General features: G+C 44.4%; 1 protein-coding gene across 12 annotated transcripts in view; it reads left to right on the top strand.

Moving 5' to 3' along the window:
- Positions 1 to 14,932, top strand: part of cspg5a (chondroitin sulfate proteoglycan 5a) — a 49,964-nt gene that overhangs the window by 1,103 nt on the left and 33,929 nt on the right. The gene's annotated exons all lie outside the window — the stretch shown is intronic.

Here is a 14,932-nt window from a genome sequence, read left to right on the forward strand (position 1 = left end):
ACAAGGGGAGGCAACATTTAGGTCACTTTCAATTCATTGGACAAACCGCAAAACAGGAGATTATAGGATGGTGTTTCAAATAGTATAAGATTCCCAGTGTTAAGAATCATATTAAAAGAATGTTATGGAGGTGTTTTTTTTTTTTTTGCACAATGAGGTCACTATCAGTCCCATGCTGAGTGTGGCAGACATTGTAAGTCATCAGGCAGCACGTAGGGTTAAAGAAATGCCATTTAACTCAATCCAGACGCTGAACAAACACCGATAGGACATGTCAGGAGGAAATCAGAGCAGAATCAGATCACTTAATGTACACTAGGGTTCACTATGAGACACTTTGTGTGATATTAAAGGAGAAATCAGAGCGATGTGTGAGAGTGACAGCGGCCAGCCGATGCAGTAAACCGGATCCCCGGAGGCGCACTGGCACTACAGCGACACAAAGGCGAGGATTAGAGCCCGGGGACCTGATGAATAATTCATGAGGGGGATCTGGACGCACATTCTGATACACACAGAGGGAAGAGAAGAAGAAGAAGAAGAAGAAGAAGAAGTAGAAAAAAAACCATGAGTAAACATTTAACAAAAGCCTCTCTTTGTTTGAGAGTCATCGCATGCGCGCGACAGGCTACATTACTGTCAGATTAACGATGAAGGCGCGTGCACGAGATGAAATCACTGTGGCGTTATAATCCAATATAATCTGTCTGATTCTTGTCATCGCATAGGCTGACAATCATGGTGTGTGAAGGCAAGGTGATGTCCAGCCAAATTCGAAAAATCGGGGGTTTAATTGTGCACGTGTGTGTGTGTGAGAGGGAGGGATTTTGCGCGTGCGTGCGTGCGTGCGTGCGTGTGTGTTAAATCAGCAAAGGGAAACAGTCACATCAGTGAAACATCCAAGAGCATGGTCTCTTCTTGGATTCATGTATGTCTAAGACAAATATATGTGGATTTAGCACACACACGATGCTGTTTAAGTCACGAGCCTTTGTTGCAGATCTCCCCTTAAATGCAAGGCTTCTTTTAATTAAAATTTTATTTTGAAGGGGGCTTTTAGTGCCTTTATTTAGGGACAGGACAGTAGATAGAGAGTGAGACGATTTGCAGGATGATTTGAACCCGGGCGTGCACACTAACCACTAGGTGCACCTTCTATTTTATTTTAAAGAGGATTTTATTCTCCAGAAACATAAAGAAATATACAAGTTTGGTCCAGTTCTTCAAAGTTTGTCCAGGAAGTTCAGTGCAAATGAACTTAAAGCACCTGTTATGAGTTTCCATCTCGTCTCAAACCGAATGAAGTTCATACCTCATCTCGTTCGATCAAGTGTTAATAAAAATGTATTTTCGCTGCAGCAACATTAAAGCAAACAGTCACACAATGCAATGCAACAATGCATGTTGCTGCAGTAGAAGAAGCATAAACTTGTCCATCTGCAGGTCGAACATCTCTCTGCTCTGTAAGGCCGCACTTTGGCTCATGTGGTGCTTTAAGCTACATGATGCTCAGCAGGTGTTACGTTCTGACCTCTGAGTGGACTTCTGAGGTTTGTAGCTTTCTTTATACAAGCAGCAGGTCGTGGTCGGGGTTCTGAGTCCCTCCTTAGCATAGAGACTTTACACAGAGGGACAGCCAAGACAGCAGGGGGAGCTCTAAATATTTCAGCATACTATTCTTGAATTTGACGGTCCACGTATGAAACACATTTTTTGGGAATTCATCCTCTGAGTGCCATGAATGTTTCTGCAGAGCCTCACAGTAATTCAGGTGTTGTGATATTTGCATACAGACGTTTCCTTTATCTACTTTTGTGTTTAAATTGTCACATAAAGGGATTTATTTTTGTGTGTTTGTGGTGTCAGTATAGAACATTAAAATTACAACATTTAGCACAGGCTCATTTTATACCCATATCTGATCCTTTACAAGCTGTACGAACCCTCTCTTAGGCCTATATTTGTCATTTTACACGAGTGCTGCAGGGCAGTTGTGTCCGCTGAAACCCAGCTGGAAGTTAAACAAAAAGATTTTGGCAGATCTGGTGCAGACGCATTAAAACAACCTTGGGCTAACCCTCCACCTCCACCACCTTCACACGCTACAACACACACACACGTTCTCGCTTCACCGGTGAAGTGTGGAGGCGGCAGCTTGCCCCACATCTGTGAGGGATGCTCAGACGACCAAAGCCTGACTATAGCCTGAACCGAGACAAGAAATCCTGTCAGTCTATGTTTTCTCTGGTGGCCATTTGCAATCCTCCTTCTTCTTCTTTCTTCTTCTGTGGTTAATGTCAATGATGCACCGCCGCTATCCCTCCAATCCCCTCCCTCCCCCATGCATGGTGAAGACAGTAGAAAGGTGATTTGGTTGGATATCAGTTTCTGATTTCTGCACTTAAATTCGTACACGTGCATCCCCTTTTCGATGCCCTTCTCTCCTCTCCTCTCCTTTCATCTTCCTCCTCCTCCTCTGTGTCTCTCGCTCACTCTGGCCTGCTGACACAGATCTGCTCGCTGGCTGATCATCTTTGATGTGCAGTGGGTTAATCTTCAAGCCAAATCCTCCCACCATGACTCCACTAACCCAATCTTTTCATCGCAGTGTAGCGAGAAAAAAAAAATAGAAAATACACACCGCATTTAAAGAAGAAGAAGAAATGGACGATCCTCGAATGTGTACAGCTAACAGTTCTGGTTATTTCTGAACAATGGCTCTGCACTCCCTCCTCTGCATCCTCTCTGTCGCCATGGAAACCACACACATCCTTGTACACCAGCTGGCAGAACAGCGCGCTCATATCCCCGTCATAAATTCTTCACAATTTGAATTCCATTAGGGCTCAAAGTGTTAGTTGGATTTTGGCACACGCTGAAATTTCTCTCAGAGTGTGGTGGCTCGACGCTTTCTGACCATGCATGTGTGTGTGTGTGTGTGTGTGTGTGTGTGTGTGAAGCCACTGGCAATGGGAGTAGTCCATCATTACCAGTGTTAATTTGCAGATCATATCGCTACTTGTGCCGCTGCATTCATTATTTCGACATAATGATTTCATGAGGCGCTTATGCTGTTTGATTTTCAGCAGATGCACACGTTCTGCTGTTGGCAGCGCAAACATCGACGTTTGTGTCTCGAATTTGAAAGAAAGAATAAAAGACAGCAATGTTAAAGTCACCTTACAAAACATTGCCTTCAGATTATTGTGACAACCTGGAGACTCCCAGTTTCTAGATTCATCTGGCGTCTAAGTAATACTAATCTTGCAACTGAAATCCACCGAAGCCTTTTATCTACATGAGTATTAAACCAATTAAAAGACATCTAAAAAAATTGCATCAATTTAAATTCCACAGATTATTTTCAGTGCTGAGCCAGGAAGATGTCGATCAAATAGTGATCAGCCAGACAAACACGGGCTTGAGAAACGGTCTAAAAAGCTAAACCTTTTCTTTTTCAAATTTCTCGAGGCAGACTGCCCCTGAAATCTTTTTCAGAGTTTTTTGTTCACACATGCACCTCACAGCAGGAGGCGGTCTTAGGAGGCAGGACATGGCGTTAAAAAAAAAAGGCCCAGAAGTGAGGGATGACACTGGGTACGTTCAGTTTGACTTTACGTAGAGGTTCTAAAACACGGTCAGGGTCAAAAATGCGGCTGTTTGCGTTCACACATGCTGCTCCCCTCCAAACCTTCAGGAAGTTTTCAGGAGTTTTGTGCGAGTGTGAAAGCACCATTAAAGGTGTATTTTTATCGCTAAGATTTCTGTGGATGTGGGGACTTGATGCCTTCATTGAGATACAGGTGAAAGGATAGCGGGTAACTACAAGTGGAGAAGGAGCCACAGGTGGGACTCGAACCCGCGCTGACAAGCTTTAAGGACTTTAGCCTCTGTACATGGGTCGTGCAAACTAACCACAACCACCCATACAGCTCATAACCTTTTAACATGAAAGTAATTTTTTTTATTTGAAGATGGCCATAGAAGCAGTGAACGTGATCGAAGACGCAGCATTAAAGCTTGTGTATGTTGAGTGTTGCTAAGTGACATCAGAGCCGCCACAGCTGATGTCTGGTGATTCACCAGGTTACTAACTGCTGAAGCCTTGATGAGGCCTGTTAGGAGAGTAATTGGCAGTAACAGGCAGTCATATGTGCAGAGTGGCAGCAGACGGAGAGACTGCGGTGATTTACATTTTGTCATGACTCAGACGTTTCTGTCTGGTGACTCTTCTGTAAGTACATTCAACGATGAGCCGCAGACACACAGGTAGAGTCAGTAGCAGCTTGTAAACACAACATTCAACCTGGGCCCCTCCTCCTCCTGGGTTCATCGCCCCCAGAATCTCACCCTCACTGCAGGACGTAGTGTGTACGTTTACTGCTTGTACCTACACTGCTAGCTACCGCACGCTAGCACAAGCTAACCGCCGGTGTTTGCCACCTGCCTGTCCAACAGGAAGCAGACCAACGCCACGTCCACGGGTAAAAGCCAACACAAGGTTCACCCTAATTTTAGAACGAGCTTTATCCGCTTGGTGTTTCTCCTCACTGTGATTATATTTTCTCTATTTTGCCGCTACGTCCACATCCGTCATATTAGCCAGTTTGGTTAGCGTCCAATCCCTGAATTGTATCCTCTCCTAAACTCACCTGCTGCGCTGCCATTGGCTGGAGGAAACAGCTGTGCACACAGTCACCACCACACATGTATGGAGGTCCAGAAGGGACGATGGAGCAGCTTCACTTCAGGGTAACTCTGTATTTTAGTTCCTTAAGGAAGAAGCTACTGACTCCATCTTTGAGGGAAACCATTTTCCATGTTCACTAAATAAATTGTTGCATATAGCGCTAAAAATCTCGCCATCACAGCTTCATTATTACATGAAAGATGCCGACTTTGCCGAGTATTTTCTCCCTGGGGATCGCGTATGGAACCAAATTTTTCTCAATGCACCAAATTGAAATCTGTGAGCGGCTATTATGAGCTTCATCCCAGATAAATCTGCTTTTTGGGAAACTAACCGATCCTAATCTCATTTGTAATACCCTTCCTCCCACCTGGATCTGCCTGCAGGCCAACGTTAGCATACGTAGGTCTGCCACAGGCCGGACCCGACCAGCTGCTGGCCTCTCTCTGTGCTGCTGCATGCAGCTGGACTGCACAGTTCAGGATGCATGTGTGTGTACTTACGCTTTGAATGTGCAAATAGCTACACACAGAAAAACACCTAGAAAAACCTGAAACACCTCCGGATATATTCCAAGCACACACTTTTAAAGGGACAAAAATCTTTAATGTTAGGCCCTTTTGTAAAAAATAAAACAATGAAATGGGCGAGTTGTAGGCTTAAATCATTTAACCTGGATGAGATGTTAAGCTGTAAGAGTACCACCGTAATGACCTCCTTTGAGACTCTGGAAGTTCATAGCTGAACTCAAATCTACTCAAAACGTGATCATGATATCTCTGCTAGGGTACAAACATGAAGATAAACCTACTGAATGAAAGATAAGATTAAAAAAGATGAAGCAAATTGAGCACACAATTCACTGGTAAATTCTGCAGAAAGAATGAAAAATTATGGGCGCTGGTGGTGCAGTGGTGCAGTGGTGCAGTGGTTAGTGCACGCATCCCATGTATGGAGGCTATAGTCTTCCAAGCGGGCGGCCCAGGTTTAGAATCCAGCCTGTGGCTCATTCCCCTCTCTCTCTCTCTCTCTCTCCCTGATTTCCGACTCTATCCACTGTCCTAACTCTTCATTAAAGGCACAAAAAGTCCAAAAATAAATTTAAAAAAAGAATGTTTCATCGTGCTGTTTTTTAAGTTCAAATTTCAAACTTCTGAAACTCACTGAAGCGTTGTGTCATCCAAGAGTCCCCGTGTGCAGGAGTTTCTCCTCAATGTCATCGCCCTGTCAGCCTCCAGGTGTTACTTCTGTTTGTGTGTGTGTGTGTGTGTGTGTGTGTGTGTGTGTGTGTGTGTGTGCTGCAGCTCTGAGGCACAGGTGTGACAGTTGTTTTGGGCGCCTTTGTCACCGTCCTTGTTGGTGGTCATCCGGAGTGTGTGTGTGTGTGTGTGTGTGTGTGTGTGTGTGTGTGTGTGTGTGTGTGTGTGTGTGTGTGTGTGTGTGTGTGTGTGTGTGTGTGTGTGTGTGTGTGTGTGTGTGTGTGTGTGTGTGTGTGTGTCCCCATCAGGTGGGAGAAGGTCCTAAAACAACGGAACAAAGTTTCACGAGCAGTCGTCCTTTTCGGCTCAAAGTCGAAACAATTAGCGTACAGTATGTGTGCTTCTTCTGTTAGCACTGCTGAGTTGGCGTTGTTCTCAAACTCTGGCTGCCCTTGAACAGTAATTTACATGTTTGTGTGTGTGCGTGTTCATGTAGGTGGTTTATGTGTGAGGTGAGATGAAGGGAGAGCTCATCTTTGTGTCCATGCGTAGGCTTGCACCTGTCTGTGTGTGTGTGTGTGTGTGTGTGTGTGTGCTACAGTTAGCTGCTTTCTTCTGTCTACAGCTGTAAAATGTATGCGTGCGTTGGTGAACGTGGTGTGTAGGTGTGAGACTGTCTGTGTGTGTCCTTGCCGAAGCGAGTCATCGAGTTCACACTCGTGCACACGCTCCTCCTTCCTCGGCTCCGTCTGGAGGGCGTGCACGCTGCTCGTTCCTCCTCGGCTCCTTTCTACTGCAGACTGTCATATTAGCATTTAGTACCAAGCATCACACTCCACTGTGAGCACACACACACACACACACACACACACACACACACACACACACACACACACACACACACCTGTCATGAACCTGCACAAACAGATTCAACAGAAAGACATTAATTAGATTACTAGATGTATTTGGATGCCGTTTCAGGGAGCCCAGGTGCCTACTGGGACAAAGAGTTGCACGTTTTTATGTGACCTCTGAGAGGAAGCTTAGATATCGACATAATGCTGATTTAATCCTTAAAAAAAATTACCTTTCTATTAAACCCACTAGCTAATAAACATCTACAACAATGCGTTACCACAGTCTCAGCTTCACAGTGTGGTGGACGTTACTTCTTTTAGCTGATGTTTCCTTATCTGTTGGTCAGTCCTCTTTTGGGTTTTCAGGAGGAATGTATCACAGATCCACATTTCTTTTTTATTAGCTGTAATATACATATTTATAATGCACATATGCACTTCATACTGGGAGTAAATGAGGGGAGAGGATCGCGTGAGAGTGGAAACATACAAACAAAGGTCAACATGAGGGGAGAAATACGCCTGTGTGGGTGCAGATGCATGGATGCACACACATAGCATGCATGTATAAAACATGTGCAAATACACACAAATTAAGCGTATTTAAATCGTATGCATCGCCTCACACAAGTGCATGCCTGAACTCGTTGTCATACACAAACACACAAGATTTAAACAGTATTTTTGGGGTGGCTTAGTTGGTAGAGTTGGTTTTCTCCTAACCAGAAGGTTGGAGGTTCGATCCCCAGCTCCTGCAGCCACATGGCCGATGTGTCCTTGGCACTTAAGACACTTAACCCCAAGTTAATATTGATGGTCACTTTACACAGCAGCCTCTACCATCAGTGTGTGAATGTGTAGGTGTAAAAAGCGCTGTATGAGCTTTTACCTGCCGTTTCCATTTACCATATTTTTCAACCTAATTAAGCGGTTCTTCAAATATAAAACACATCACTAGTCAGTGTGTGTGTGTGGGGGGTTGGGTGTGTGTGTGTGTGTGTGTGTGTGTGTGTGTGTGTGTGTGTGTGTGTGTGTGTTTTCCCTTGTGCACAAATGTGTGTTTAATGCATGTGGATGCAGATCTTGTTTCCATGGCAACACATCCTTCCACCATCCCACCACCTGTGGAGTCAGAAATGAAAGGATTTATGTGACGGACAGAAGAGAGAGGAAGAAGAGAAGCGAAAGAGAGACGTCGAGAAAAAAAGGATTCAGACGATATAAGAAGAAGAGAAGAAGTGAAAGGATGAGAGGAGGAGAAGAGAAGGATTTAAATAACAGAATCTGATGGATACGAAGGGGAGATGAGGGAAGAAGAGGGGAGGAGAAATGGCGAACAAGCCAGGAGAAAAAGATGAGTGAGAGATGACGAGATTTAGGAGGAGTGAGAGCCGCTGTGTAAAGCTAAATGCGGAGCGATGCATTTCCTCTTTATATCGATATTAATGAGCAGCGTTAAGTAAAGATAAAAAAGCCTCATGTGTTATTCATTAGTGAGTGAGTGTGGGAACCAGAGTGTGTGTGTGTGTGTGTGTCGCTTTAGGTATTTGAAGCTCAAATCAATGAGAGTGAGTTAAAGAGGCTCTCTCTCTCTCTCTCTCTCGCTCTCTCTCTCTCTCTCTCTCTCTTGATCTCTTCTCCTGTCCGCGCTCAGTTCGGCCATTTTGGTCGACACCTATTCAACCATAACTTTCCGTCTGTTCATTCCATTGTGTTTTACCGGATGATCTATAATTCTACAATTCACAGAGCAGAAGCTTTTATCCAAAGTGACGAACATCTGAGGGGAAGATCAACAAAAGCAAGGAACTAGAGAGGAGGGGACAACGTCAGTAAGTTCAAACGAACAGCTTTAAGTCCGATCAGACACACAGGAGGTGCTGACAGGAAGTGACCAGCAGCAGAGCACAACATCGACAGCTGTTCTTTAGAGTTCTAATCAGCATCAAAACCTAAAATATCATCAATGTCACTATCGAACTAAATCATCATCATAAAAACCATGATGATCAAAATCCAAATTGTTGCATCTAATATTTCAAGAAAAACTAATTGAACTGGTGTTTTTCCTTTTGATGGAAGGTAGGGAGCAAGCTCAGTCTGTAGGGTCTTGGGTTAGGAGGGTTGCTGTTTCAAGTGCCGATCAGACCAAATATGGAAGTTGGTCTGGTAGCTGGAGAGGTGCCCTTGAGCAAGGCACCAAAACCCCAACAGCTGTAGGGCGCAGTGTGTAGCAGCCGCCTCACTCTGACATCTCTCCCTTAATGCATGTCCACAGGTCCTGTTTGTGCATGTGTGTTTGTATTCTCACCTGAACTTCCCCTCAGGGACAAATAAAGTAACTGCAGTTCATATTTAATATGCTGACGAGATCTTACATTTTAAGTATTTAGAAAAGAGAAAACACAATCAAGCCTCATTATTCTACTGGAACCTACCCCCCCTCTCCCCCCCTCTCCCCCCCTCTCCCTCCAGTCTAGGTCAGCAAACTGGCTGGTGGGCCTTAACTGTCACATCCAATCAGGTTCCTCTTTACAGTCTGTCACTGCCAATCAGAGCGCCCCGGGTCTGTGGGTGGTTTAGTGGCTTCCCCTCTCCAAACTGATCTGCGACGGACAAAAGGCGAAGCCCGAGGGCCGGCGGCTCGCCAGCGCAGGCTAACAGCACTTGGCCTTGAGGCGCCATCACCCCCGGACAATCAGTGTGACACACACAAACACACACACACACACACACACACACACACACACACACACACTGTAGATGAGCCAAAGTCTTCTCATTATGACCATCCACACCCTTCACAAGAGGAGCTGGAAGCCACCCCAATTACCAGTGGGCTATACTGGCAGAGAGACAACACACACACACACACACGCACGCACACACACACACACACACACACACACACACACACACAGTAACCAATGTAAACAAACTAACAATCTCCTTATGTCATACTGCATGGTTACCTCATGTAACATGGGAGAAAAATAAACAAAGAATCCTTTATTCCGTCCGTCTCGTCTCATTTGGGTCTCAGCCGGTCCGTCCATGGACCCAGACTGAGCCTGACACCCTGAACCTGACTTGTCCTGAGGCGACCCGACCCCGACACTTCCTGGTCTGCCAGCTCTGCAGCTCTAATTGGGGGGAAAAAGATGCTTATCATTGTTGGTTTGGACAGCCTTGTGGTTTTGAATAACTAATTGCAGGATCGTGTTTCATGAACTTGAAAAATCAATTTTGCCGTCTCATTTAGTCTTTTATTGAGTTCTGGATAGTTATTTTTCTTGATATAATCAAAGATACCGACAAATAGTTAAAATTAGTTTCTGATGGTATTTAACAGGAGCAGAATACTGACATGAAGGAGCAAGAACGCCACAGGTCCAATGTGACGATTTGCTTCTTTTAATTGTTTCATATGTTTGAGGAGTGAATATTTCAAGTTTTTGAGCGCCACATTGGGAATATCCCGGGGTACACCCTGCCTGTTGGCCTATGACAGCTGGAATCATCTCCAGTCAACCGCAACTCCGAACATGATAAGCAGAATAGCAAACGGCAGAAGGCACCTCTTATTGTTTTCTAACATTTTATGGAGAAAATGATCTATTCAAAGTTTTAAAAATCCCCCAGCCCGTATGCTTCATCTCTATTTTGTGTTTGGCTTCATTTGTTTGTATTCATCGATGAAGCAGTTCGACATCTGTTCAAAATTCTAATCTCCTGCTGCTTAATATGGGTGTTAATTGGGATTTCTTGTCTTTTGCAGGCTGCCCCAAGTGGACACATTGCTACTTAGACAGATCTTCTACTTACATGGCTTCCCTTCAAAATACTAAAAAAACTCATTGTACTCTAAGGAAAAAAGTGATGATACTTTCCAAAACCAACTTTATTTCCTGTCTCCTCTCCAGTACTCATTTAGGCTGTAACCAGCAGACGTTTTGATTCATGACAGACTTTTTAATGAATTGTGTAATGGCAGAATCTAATATTGGCTCTTTTTCATTACTGTAAAAGGATCTGACTCGTCTTTCAGAAGCTAATTTTCCAATATGTTTATTTTAATCTGCATTGTGATCACTGAAATCGTGGCTCAGCGGGTCTGTTGTGGACTCATGAAACCAAAGTGAACTGCAGATTTGGGAGTTTTTGGTCTGTTTGAAATCATGTCTGGACTCGTTGCCTTATATTTATCAGACAGAACCAAGGGAGAAAGACACATCAGCACGTTTATTGTTTATTCAGAATGACTAATGGCACTTTGAATCGTTTATCAAAGCCAGTTAAACCAAAATAAACGGACAGCAAAGACTTAATTCTGTGCGGACTGGTTTCTACAATAACTGCGGTGCATCAGAGCAACGAGAACAACAAAGCAGTCGGTACCAAAAAATGTTCTTCCTGGAGCCTTCACAGAGCCGCCACACTGCTCCTAAACCAGCTGTCCATCAGAAGGTTTCTCCTCGTTAATCCAATTAGGCTAACGAGGCGGTGAAAGGGAGACATCTCCACTTAACTGGAGCTCTGTCCAGAAGTGCACGGTGAGGGTTTTGGCAGACTGACACCATTGAGGGCTCCCACAGCGCGCTGCCTGAGTCCTGATAGTGTGTGAGTGTTAGGTACCCACCTATTTATGAGTTTGTTTGGTTATTCTGAAGGTTTCTGAAAGTCTACTTTGCAGACCAAACTGTAATTTGCTCTTTGTTATGAACAGTAGAAATCTGTTGTTGCTGTTGTATTTGTAGAATTTATCTTACTGTATATCTTATATCGATTGGTAGGGTATCCTATAGTGAAGTATTTTATCCTATCATATCGTATGGAATCTTATAATACATTTTATCGTACTGTATAGTTAGACGTAATGTATCGTATCGTTTCCTATCACATCGCATTGTATCTTGTTGCATCTGTTTTATTTTAAAGATTTATTTTGGGGCTTTTTGTGCCTTTAATGGAGCGATAGGACAGTGGATAGAGTCGTTGATCAGGGAGAGAGAGAGTGGAGTGTAACATGCAGGAAAGGAGCCACATGTGGGAATTGAACCTGGAGGACCACAGCCTACATACATGGGGCGCGCGCTCTAACCACTGCCCCACCAGCGCCCCATGTTGTTGCATTTTATCGCATCGTATCACATCTCAGTTCTTTGGGACTTGGGTTGGGAACCGGAGGGTCGCCGGTCCAAGTCCCGATGCGGACCAAAATAGGGAAGTTGGTCTAGAAGCTGGAGAGGTGCCAGATCACTTCCCGAGCACTGCCGAGGTGCCCTTAAGCAAGGCACCGAACCCCCAACTGCTCTGGCACGCTCCCAGCGTAGCAGTGTGTAGCAGGTCCTGTTTGTGCATGTGTGTGAGAAGCATGTCTCTAAAATAACAGAGTGTAAAACCCAAATTTCCTCTTAATTAATAAAGTATATCAAAATAAATAATAATAACTGCTGCAGCAGTGTGAGATGTTACGGCCGCTGATTTTCAGACGTGTCGATTGAGGATCTCAGCCGAGTGTTTCCTCTCAGATACAGAGTGGGATCTGCCTTTCTCTTTCCGTCGTCCTCTTTTTGTCACATCCTCCCTTCCTACTTTTCTCCTCTCTGTCATGATGTGTCACTTTCTCGCTGTCCCTCGTTACCGTCTCTCCCCGTCACCCCCTGTCATTCCCATTCCTTGTGTGGCGGCCATTAGTGTCTGTTTTCCAGAGTGCGAGTGCGTTTGTATTCATCCGACTGTTGCAGCAGCAGCAGGATGAGAAGAGTCAGTTGTGTTTAAGGCTGACTTGTTTCCCCATGACATTTAACTAAACAGCATGACAAACTGTCACGTAGCGAGTGTGATCCTGACGGGTTTGAATGTGAGCGAGATTTAAAGCCAATGAAGGACAGCATCGTTGTTCTTATGTGTATTTAAGAGTGGGATTGTAATGTGTGGGGCTGAATCCTGATTTTCTGGTTTTCATCAATCATTCAGTGTGAAAACAATCTGAGTGTGGTTAAACTAAAGCCTGTTTACCACATGAGTAAGTGTGGGATCCTGGTTTTTGGCATGTCGTCCCGGGCTGCTGGGTTGATGTGTAAAACAGAGATGGATTGTGTGGCTGCTGCAGGGATTAGCCCCTGAACGACCCCGGCATCAAAGACGCAGCTGAATGCTGCTGCGCCAGGAAACAACACCTTCAACAAAGCGGAGCCTTCCACCTGTCAGCCGCTCGTGGATAAAATAACAACTTCATGCCTAATGATGACAGCGTCACTCACAGGTGTTCAATGGTTTTATTTGGGGAAGGAAAACATTTTTTTATATGCCCTCGAAATTTCTCAGTACGTCTTAGTTTGTCAGCCTGATGCTTACACATAACAGCAAATCGCAGAATAATTAGCGTCATCGTCGCAGTCATTTTACCTAAATAAACAATTTATTTTATTTAGGCTAAGTAAAACAGATTGTCTACAGCTCTCTACAATGTTTTGAATTCAGACTGCAGAGGTACATATTGCTCCTTGAAGTAAAACGATAATAGTTTCACTGAGCCTGCCCCTGCTTGATTTTGATTGGCCGGTGAGGGAGACGTGACATGGATGAGCGGAGCGCTGTTCTTTAGGTTGAATTTCTTTGACTGAGACAGCTGACGCATCCTGAGGGGATCCTTTCATCCCTCAGGATGGCGAGCGCTGAAAATGCTGCACTGCTTTGGTTTAGGCCATTATTTCTGTTTGTTGCATAATCAGACATACTGTACATGCGAGTGATAAAACTTTTGTAGATGTGGTTATAAAAACTTAAGTCTTCGCTTGAGTAAATGGAGCCTCGCTGAGCATTGAGGGGACGTTTAGAGACAGACAGATTAAATCCCAGAGGGTCAGAGATTATCAGCAAAGATCCTCAAAGATACACTCACATATGTTGTTTAGCCAAGGCTGTTTACCAAAAGCTCCTTATACGACCCAGAGTACTTACATTTATTTATTTACAGTGAGTGAAACACAGGAATATCTCAGACGTCTGTCCTCCTAAAAGACCAAAATGTAGATAGTGAAAGATTTCATAGAAATAGTTCTTCGTCCCTCAAAGCTAAACGAGTTGCCGTAGAAACAGAAGCCTGACGATGCAGTCGAGTAAAGCACACTCGCTGTGTTCAGGACTATGAAATGAAATGTCGCTGGTTTGAACAGAGGAGCTCTTCACTGGATTAAAATGATTTCTGCACAAGGATCAAGGATACCTTTATTATCCTTAAAGGGCAATTTGTTGTCGAGCCGGCAGTAACCACGTAACCGACGGAAACACAATGAACAATGACTTCCAATAAAACACAATCCAGAACCATTACATCACGTCCCTGAAAAGGCCAACAGATAGTTTATGAGTCTATTGCTCCTGCCTGTTAACAAACTGTATCAAAGGGCAGATATTGCCATGTGTGTGTGTGTGTGTTGAATTTTTTTTTCAGCCAATTCGTCATATCGGCACGATCGGTGAGAGGAATCTCTCTGATTGGCACTTTGGAGGTTTCATTTTTCTCCAGCTCTCCTCACAGGTTCAGGAAAGCCCCTTCAGCATGCCGTTGTAGTATCCATGCTTTCACCCATTAGTGCGGTTTCTTCTTATTTGTCTCCTCCGCCTCTTCTTTTCTTTTTCCACTAAAAGACAAAGGGGCTGACAACGCCAGCGCCATTTTCAACTTTTTATCAGACATTATTCTCCATTAGTAGACTACCTATAATACGAGTGGTGAGCGACAGCGGTGTGAAAATTATCTTCTCGTATCATAACAACGGACTACCGCCCCCTGCTGGCATGGAGAGTTATTTCCTCTCATGTATGAGCAGAATGTACGTGGTGGTTGGCCGTCAGCTGTAGTCTTTGTGGTGTGTTCAAGTGCAACTTTTTGGCCAAGACGTGGTGTGTCAGGGCCTTTAGGGCGATCACAAGAGCCTCTGTCAGTGGTGATTGTCTTGTCCCAATGTACGAGACATCCATTGGGCAGTCCTGTTCTCTGCAAAGGAGGCAAAGCTTTGGAACTCAATACCTACCAATATGGCTTTTAACAGAGGACTCAAATCAAAACCACAGTCCCTCACATGACGAGCTTGTTTGTTGTCTGATCACGTTGCCTTCGTTTTATTGTTCAGCAGCAATCCTGGCGTCACTGCGTCCTCACTGAATGAGACATTAAA

Source organism: Labrus bergylta, chromosome 8 (genome assembly GCF_963930695.1).
Source record: "Labrus bergylta chromosome 8, fLabBer1.1, whole genome shotgun sequence".
NCBI lineage: Eukaryota > Metazoa > Chordata > Actinopteri > Labriformes > Labridae > Labrus > Labrus bergylta.